Below are 8,677 nucleotides of genomic sequence, written 5' to 3'. Positions count from 1 at the left end.
TTTCTTCATTGACCCCACATAAATTGTCACAGCTAATACAGCTATTATTTGTGTTCAATAAGGTACACAAAAGTAGCAATGATGAAAGATACATCTTTAAATAGGCCCTAGAGAAGATATCAGTACACAAGCTTAAATTAGAAGAAATTGATTTGACCATTGAGTAGCTCTGTATATCACATCACTGTCTTCTTTCTATGTGCAGGGAAGAGTAAGGACAGGGGAGGTGACTTTCCCTTTTTGAAGTCTGACTCTTGAAGCTGCTTAATGCAGCTGTTTCTTTTTTTATCTGCCACGTAAGTATCGTGTTTTAAAAATACTGATTTATTCAGAACGGTACTTAAAAATGCTCTGTACAAGGAAGCCTATCTGGAACCAGTCTTTTCCCCCTCCTGCTTCCCCCCTACACACACGTGCACAGGTATTCATCATTTCACCTCCCGCTCTGCAGTAAGCACGGAGGACATTGGTGTCATCATCCTTCTCTTGACAAAAATCTTATCATCTGTGTTCTGTGCAAGGGCAACACTCATCTGTTAATGCACAGCAAGTCAGTTCATAAAAGCAAAAAATAATAGGAGGAGAAGCATGGAGCCACTGATATCAGGGAATCATCGACTCATCTGTTTGGTGTGTGTTATACTAATTCACGTTAGAAAATTTCAGGCTGTGGATTGCTCATGGGGCAGACAGTAAAGGAGAGAGGGCACAGCAATGGATATTTAGGAAATTAGCATCATTACAGAAGGGAGAATGTAACTGGTCCTCTCATGCATCTCTAGGAAAAGGGAAACCAGTAACTGCCTGTTAACCGCTTATTTCTCAACTTGGGTTAGGAACTTCCTCATTTAAAATAGGAAATGTACATAAGCCTCTGGCATTTACTGTAAAAGTAAAGCTTTCAGGAATAAGGCTGTGCAATGTATCCCACTTTCACCTTCATCAAAGTATTGTTGTTTATTACATTTAAGGCAGATAGAACATAATTTTTCATAACACCAAGCACCATAGAGGAATTTCTATGTTCAAAGCACAGATCTTGATAACTCAAGAGAAATGTCTTCTTACTTGCTGGTTTCATTCTTGGGAATGTCTTGTTTGTCACAAGCTGAACCCTTTGGAATTCACCAGATCCTCAGAATAAAAAAGTAAACCCAGATTGTTGAGACACTGGAAGCAAGGTATTTATAGTCAGGATTGGTCAATATTAGTAACGTATGATGATAGCCATCCCACTTATGCATTCTGGCATGTGATTTGAGAGCTTGAAAGAGAATTGTTAATTTTGAAAAGCAAACATATGCAAGGAGTACAGCAGAAAGATTTTATCTGGTTTAGATTGTAATATTTCTCCCCACCTCCTAAGCACCACCATGCAGATTGAGGAACCTTGAACTACACAAAATCCAAAAAACTGCTGGACAAAGTCTTTTCAAACCCAGGCACTCAGAAATTACCTGAACCCGGACATTTTTAAGTGGCTTTTAAAATTTTGACTTTTTTTTCTGCTTTTTCTAAGTAATGTATATTGTTTGCTTTCATTTTTTTCTTTTTGCATTTTGAGATTCTGTATTTCACTTAGTTTGTATTTGCTTTTCTCCATAAATGTTTGAAAGAATTTATTGATATGATGTTTGAAAGTACTTATTTTTAGAAAATTAAAGCTGAAATGTTCACATGCTCAAATGGGTGCAGGGGATGGAACAGAGGCTTTAAGAAAAGCACCAGTAATTGTGAAAACTGTGATCTGGAGCCCCAAGAGGATGTGTGTAAATCGTGTAGAAGACGGCTGATGCATCTCTCAGAAAAGCTGTTGTGTAGAATAGACAATTTGGTATTCACATAAAGCTGTGAATTGAAACCCATTTTTGACGTTTTGGAAAAGCCTCCAGTATGAAATTAAAACATTTGCCAACCATAACTGTCTTTTTTCCCTGTCTTTTTCAGCCTCACATAACTTAATGATGAGCTCCTCTTGGCTAAGACATTCTCCTACAGTGTTTATACTGCAATTCACCCAGAGGGGCTTCATCCGTGGCCTCGCGGTGGGATTTTTATTACAACTAAAGTGGCTGTTGGTGAAATTCACCTCTGGGCATGGGTGTAAAGATACCTGGCTGTGAACAGGAGTTAAGGGGATATATTTCTTACAGGCAGAGAGAGGGAAGTGCAATCCACCCAGTGGGTTCTTCGCTTTCAGCTCCAAATGAAGCCTAGAGGTTCTGTCAGTAGGTATCAAGGGTTAGGTATTTCGAGTGCTAAGACCACTGGCAACAGTCATTCATACTTGGCACCTCAGAAGGATCAAGCCTGAAGGGTAAGGAAAGATTAATATTGGTTCCAGATGTGCCAGCAAGAAAGTCAACATTCCAGGAACAGGCTGGAGCAGATTCCCATGCCAACCTGTGCCTGAGACTGTGATTGCCTGGCACGACACCTCCACCCTTGTCACACTCTTAAAATGTCAGAAATTATTTGCAACCCTTAAAAGAAAAGTCAGAGACAATTAAAGAAATTAATTGTCAATTACAATTGCAATTACAGCAAGTTGCCGGATGATTTTTATAAACAAGGGATGAACACACAACAGTAGCAACAGAAAACACTATCGGAAAGAAAATCCAATCTCTTTTAGTTAAAGGACTGTGAACACCAACCAGTGTAATCCCATGACAGCTTTTCTCTCCCCTATTTAATTAGTTTCTTGCGTGAAGATGAGCTGAAGATTATTCTCCTTTAAAATGTACTTACTCTCTCTCACAGAGGTAACTGCGTACAGAATAAAGGCTCCGCGATCTTTCCCATATGGTGTCTGCCTGCTGAATTTATCACTGCGAAAAGGGCTCTGACTGACTCAACTGCAGAACTGATTTGTCTTGTCAATGGAGAACAGACTTGGGTAGATGCTGAGTCACAAACCTGCTTGCATAATTGGGAGGGTAAAACAAGCTTGTGGAGTGACTCAATTTGCAATTTGATACTCATCTCATTCCCAAATGCACATGCACCTATATTTTGGGATAGTGAGGATAGTTAATTACAGTTTGAATCATTTCAGTGGTACCCATGGAATGTCTCTTTCTGAAACACTCTGCTGTTCACTTCTCTCTCCCATAACCCCTGGGATCTGGCCAAGTGTTTCTTCCTTCGCGTAGGGGAAAAAAAAAATCTTTGTTTTCCTTCACTACTAAAAGCAGTCACCATTACACTCCTAACAGATCATCACATGGAGCTTAAGGAAAAAAACTCAGCATCAGTGCTTTTCACCTGTTTTAAGGGAGTATTATTACTTTATTTAAAGGTTTTAGTGATAAACTGTTTTCAATGGTAAATTAGGGCTAGAAAAGAAGGTGAATCTTTTGTGTATGTGTAGTATTCTAAAACAGTGGCATAGAAATCAGAAGTCAAAATCTTCCTGCAGATGTAGGTATATTGTTTTGACTGCTGTTTGTGGGAGAAAAAAATGGCCTTGTAGCTTGGAAGATCTGATGCTCAAGAGGAATTAGAAAAAGCTTTGCATTGAGAGAGAGTAGTTTGTCCAATGCTCCATCAGCCAAAGAAACAGAAGCATGTAACTGTGCTTTAAGAGAAAGCTAGCAATAAATCTAGAGAAAAAATAATGTGGAGTGCAGTCATCTACTTTATGGATGTCATTGTTTCCTTTACAAAACATATTAGGAAGTGCAATAGTCTTTCTTCTGAGAACTGAATAGTGTCCTACAAGCACTAACTTTGACGGCCATATTAAGAAAGAGAAATACTAGCTTAATCAAATAGATGAGGAAGTTGCCACAAGCAGCGATGAAATCCCTTGCCAGAAGTCCCATGCTGAACCGGTGGCAGAGCAGGCTCCTTGCTGGCGCTGCGCTCTGCCCATCGCCCAGCTGTGCCTCCAGCTCTCCCCAAAGATTTTTCACTGACTCAGCTCAGCACATCATCTCTAGGTGAGACTTGTTTATGACCGTAACAGTTTGCTTTGGGTAAATTAGCCCTTTGGAAAATTTTACTGTCAGTTAAGTTTCTGTTTCCTCCTACGTCCTTGAGCAGAGTCTGAGCTGAGCCCACCCACACTCACACTGACACTTTTCTCACCCTGCTCACACTGTATGCCGTGGGGCTCCTCTGAGAGCTGTGTTTTGATTTGTATGCAGAGATAATCTTATATTTAACTCCAGCGAGTTCTACCAATTTTATAGCAAATCTGAAAATTTTCACTTTCTTCCCCAAACCAAAATGAAACTCTGTTTGCCCAGGATGAGCCAGGGTGGTGGGTGGGTGGTGGTGCATCTGAACACACTTTTAAAGTACTTCTACCAATATGCTCCATACAAACAACCTGTACATGTGTGCTCTGACGATATCTTGTCAGCTGCTTGAATTCAACCTCCATCTCAGAAATCCCACAGCTACTGGTTATTAGGGGGCTGTCTCAAGACAAAGGTCGCCTTCAACCTCTTTTTTTACAGTTTTCTCCTGAATGTTGTTAATGGCTTGTGAAACAAACAAACTTTGGGCTTAGACCAAACTTTGGTAGTAGGTTTTTTTCTATGAAAGGTACTCTAATGAAGGTGCTCTAGTGCAAAGCATGTCTTACAGATGTGTATTAGTACTGGGTTTGGATTGCTATGCCTGTATCTGGGTGGGAACCCCTACTTCCCCAAAGTTTGGGGCATCAGAGTTGGGATTTTTGGATCAGCTCATTAGGAAGCTGGGACAATCACAAGTTTGGCTGTGGTTTGCAGTTGTGTAAGTATTTGAATTCTGGGGGCTAGTTTGGGCTTGTGTCTAGGATCTGGGAAGCATTTCATCAAAAATACATGTTGTAATTGCCAAAGCCAGCTGCCAGAGCATTTGTATAATTAATTTCATTTTGCTTTCTGGTTCTTGTCTTTGGGGCATTGGTTAGAGGAGACACATGGCCTATTCACTCAACTGGACACATGATCATTATGCTTTGATTTTCCTCTGTACCAGCCCACTGCCTATCCTCCATCTCATGCTTCCTGTATTTTTTAATATTGGGCCTGTCTCACTTGATGCCATCATCAATCTTCCATTGACTTCACTGAAAGTAGAATTTGGCAATTCTTTTTAACTGGCATAGGCTTTTTATTAAGTAGCACACAATATTTTCTATGCCAGCTGGATAGCATTCACACCTAAGAAATTATTTAAGGGAGCGAAGCAGAAAAACAGCTGTATAGAGGCATAAGCCTTAAGAGAAACAAAATATCTGTAAGAAAAAGGCAGACACATGAAAAGACGTGTAGGCTTTTCATGAAAGGAGATGACTAGCACTCAGGGGATTTGGATGCAACTTCTAGTGAGATCAAGGCTTCCTGTACACCTGTAGGCATTTCGACACTTTCTCTGATTTCTTTCCCATCTATAATACATGGGTAGCAATACACATAGCAGTAAATTTAAAGTAATTGCTTGCAAATTGGTTTAGAGAGCATGAAGTGGAACACAGTTTATAAATGTAATGTAATATTATTGTTGTCACATAAATTGAAAACCTAGCTTAGTTCATCAGCTTAATTTGCCACTAAAGCCACATACATGGCAGGGTTTCTAATATGATGTGGAAAATCATCTTGCAGGTGAAATGTCCTTCAAGAACTGGCACATCTATCTCCTTTTGTCTTCAGGGAATAAGACTCTGAAAATTTCCATGTAGTACATGTTTGAAGGCTGATGGGTGTGGAAGAGAATTTGGAGATTGCTTGTTTGCATCTAATCAATCTGTCTTTATGACTTGTAATATACTGCAAACACTTGTTCAACTGTTAAACTGCCTGCTAAAATTCTTTGACCAAGTCACAGACAGCCTGGATGCACCTCAGCACCTACTAATCCAGTATCAGTTTGGCCAGGCGAGCATATTTTATGTCTTGCACTGACAGACAAACTGTAGGCAGATTGCTCTACCCAGGCACCTGAATGAAGACAAGATTGTTTTCAAAGAAAGCTACAAATGGTTGAACTGCTGATATGTATCGTTAGAAACAACAGATCTCTGGAAAATAAAATCAGTAGATTGTTAATCAAGATAAAAATGAAATGTAGGTGGGTTGCAGCAAGAATGGTGACTACTGAAGGGCTGGCCTTGCTGTAGCAGCTAACGAGCCTGCCTTAGACACTGTTCATGCATTAAGAGGTACTAGGTGGTGAGTCTGGCTGCTCTTGCACTGTGGGATGTGGGGGTTAAGGGCTTCCTATTTAGAGGCATCTTTCACTGCCAAGATCTGGCCTCTGCAGCTGTTGATTTTGGACCACATTAGAATCACCAATTAGGAGAGACCTCAGGGAGTTATTTTGTCCAATCTCCTGCTCAAAGCAGAGTCAACCTGATTTCTGACTAGGTATCTCTGGGCATTGTCTAGCTGGGTCTTCAAAATCTCCGAGAACAGATATTCTGTAACTTCTCCAGGCAATCTCCTGTTCCAATGCTTCATCGGCCTCATAATGGGGAATTTTCCTTTATATTCTATTGGAACCCACCCTATCTCAATCTATGAGCATTGTTTCTCATTCTCCTGCCATACACTTGGGTTCTATCTGTAATCTCCTCTTCAGTACTTTAAGGCTGCTGTATGGTCCCCTAAATCTTTTCTTCTCTGGGCTAAAAAAGCCCAGTTCCTTCAGTCCCTCCTCACAGGTCATGGTCTCCAACCCTCTGATCTTCTTGGTGACTCTCTGCTGGACTCACTCGAGTTCATCTACATCCTCCTCATGCTAGGAATCCCAAAACTGTGATGGTGTGATTGACACACTGGAGGGAAGGGATGCCATCCAGAGGGACCTTGACAGGCTTGAGACGTGGGCCCGTGCAAACCGCATGAAGTTCAACAAGGCCAAGTGCAATGTCCTGCATGTGGGTCAGCGCAATCCCAAGCATAACTACAGGCTGGGCAGGGAATGGATTGAAAGCAGCCCTGAGGAGAAGGACTTGGGGGTATTGATTGATGAGAAGCTCAACGTGGGCCAGCAGTGTGCACTTGCAGCCCAGAAAGCCAACTGTGTCCTGGGCTGCATCAAAAGGAGTGTGACCAGCAGGTTGAGGGAGGTGATCCTGCCCCTCTACTCCGCTCTCATGAGTACTGCATCCAGCTCTGGGGCCCCCAACATGAGAAGGACATGGAGCTGTTGGAGCGAGTCCAGAGGAGGTCCACAAAGATGGTCAGAGGGCTGGAGCACCTCTCCTATGAGGACAGGCTGAGAGAGTTGGGATTGTTCAGCCTGGAGAAGAGAAGGCTCCGGGGAGATCTACTTGCAGCTATCCAGTACCTAAAGGGGCCTACAGAAAGGCTGAGAGAGGGACTGTTTATGTTTAAAATGGCTTTAAGCTACAGGAGGGCCGATTTAGATTAGATGTTAGAAAGACATTTTTTACTGTGAGGGTGGTGAGGCACTGGAACAGGTTGCCCAGAGAGGCTGTGGATGCCCCATCCCTGGCTGTGTTCAAGGCCAGGTTGGATGGGGCTTTGGCCAATGTGGTCTAGTGGAGGGTGTCCCTGCCCATGACAGGGGGGTTGGAGCTAGATGATCTTTAAGGTCCCTTCCAACCCAAACCATTCTATGATTCTATGAATATGCTGATATCATTCCCTTAGTCTATGAACCAGCCTTTTTAAAGAATATATCTGCTGCGGCATAGACTTATCCACAGCCACAGTTGCTTCAAGGTGCATCTGTTCCAGTGGCAACAGACACAACCATGGCCACAGACGCTTCGAGGTGTCCTGCTCCCACGTGGACTCATCCACAGGTCACCGTCCCTTCAACTCAAGTGCACACAGGATTTCCAGCCTGTCCAGGACAGCAGCACAGAAACAGCAGGGATGCCCTGGCCATCTGCCAGCCCAGGCGCATCGCCATTGCTGTTATCAAAATGTTCCCAGGCACAGTGCAGTAAGATGATAAGCGGTACAGCACTACAGCGAGCAACGAAAGCAAAAAGCAGCCACTAACAAGCACTAAACTCTTAATTTACAGTAAGGCAAGCAAGCCCCATGGCAAGCACAGGAGCCTGCCAAGTAATAGCTAAACAGCTAATACTAAATAGCTAATAGCAGCTATAAATTCAATCTAGCACATTCCATTCAAATCTGTCATTATCTCGAACCCTTTGAGCCTTCACGTTGGGCACAAAAAAAAGAATGTCATGGTTTAGCCCCAGCCGGCAGCTGAGCACCACGCAGCCGCTCGCTCACTCCCCCCCTGTTGGGATGGGGGAGAGGACTGGAAAAGTTAAGGTGAGAAAACTCGTGGGTTCAGATAAAAACAGTTTAATAGGTCAAGCAAAAGCCACGCTCACAGGCAAAGCAAGGCAAGGAATTCATTCACCCCTTCCCATGGGCAGGCAGGTGTTCAGCCATCTCTAGGACAGCAGGGCTCCATCACACGTAACGATGACTTGGGAAGACACAGGCCATCACTCCGAATGCTGCTGCCGCTCCCGCCTCCTTCCTCTTCCCCAAGCTCCTTATAAACTGAGCATATATGACATCATATAGTATGGAATATCCCTTTGGTCAGTTGGGGTCAACTGGCCCGGCTGTGTCTCCTCCCAACTTCTTCTGCACCCCCAGCCATCCCACTGGCAGGGCAGTGTGAGAAGCAGAAAAGGCCTTGGCTCTGTGTGAGCACTGCTCAGCAACAACATCTCTATATA

At 42.9% G+C, this 8,677-nt stretch overlaps 1 long non-coding RNA gene across 2 annotated transcripts; it reads right to left on the bottom strand.

Annotated features, from left to right (window-relative positions):
• Positions 1-617: 617 nt before the first annotated feature.
• Positions 618-8,453, bottom strand: LOC142601020 (uncharacterized). Of its 2 annotated transcripts, none has more exons than XR_012834569.1 (3): positions 8,321-8,453; positions 2,752-3,145; positions 618-2,310 (listed from the first exon to the last, which is right to left on the bottom strand). It is a non-coding gene; the product is annotated as an uncharacterized LOC142601020 (long non-coding RNA). The 2 variants fall into 2 exon arrangements; XR_012834570.1 differs by having other exon boundaries at positions 2,752-2,919; positions 8,321-8,347.
• Between the last annotated feature and the right edge of the window lie 224 nt (positions 8,454-8,677).

This window comes from Balearica regulorum, chromosome 3, assembly GCF_011004875.1.
Source record: "Balearica regulorum gibbericeps isolate bBalReg1 chromosome 3, bBalReg1.pri, whole genome shotgun sequence".
NCBI lineage: Eukaryota > Metazoa > Chordata > Aves > Gruiformes > Gruidae > Balearica > Balearica regulorum.
Note: the sequence above shows the minus strand (reverse complement) of the source record. Positions and strands in the feature narration are given on the sequence as shown.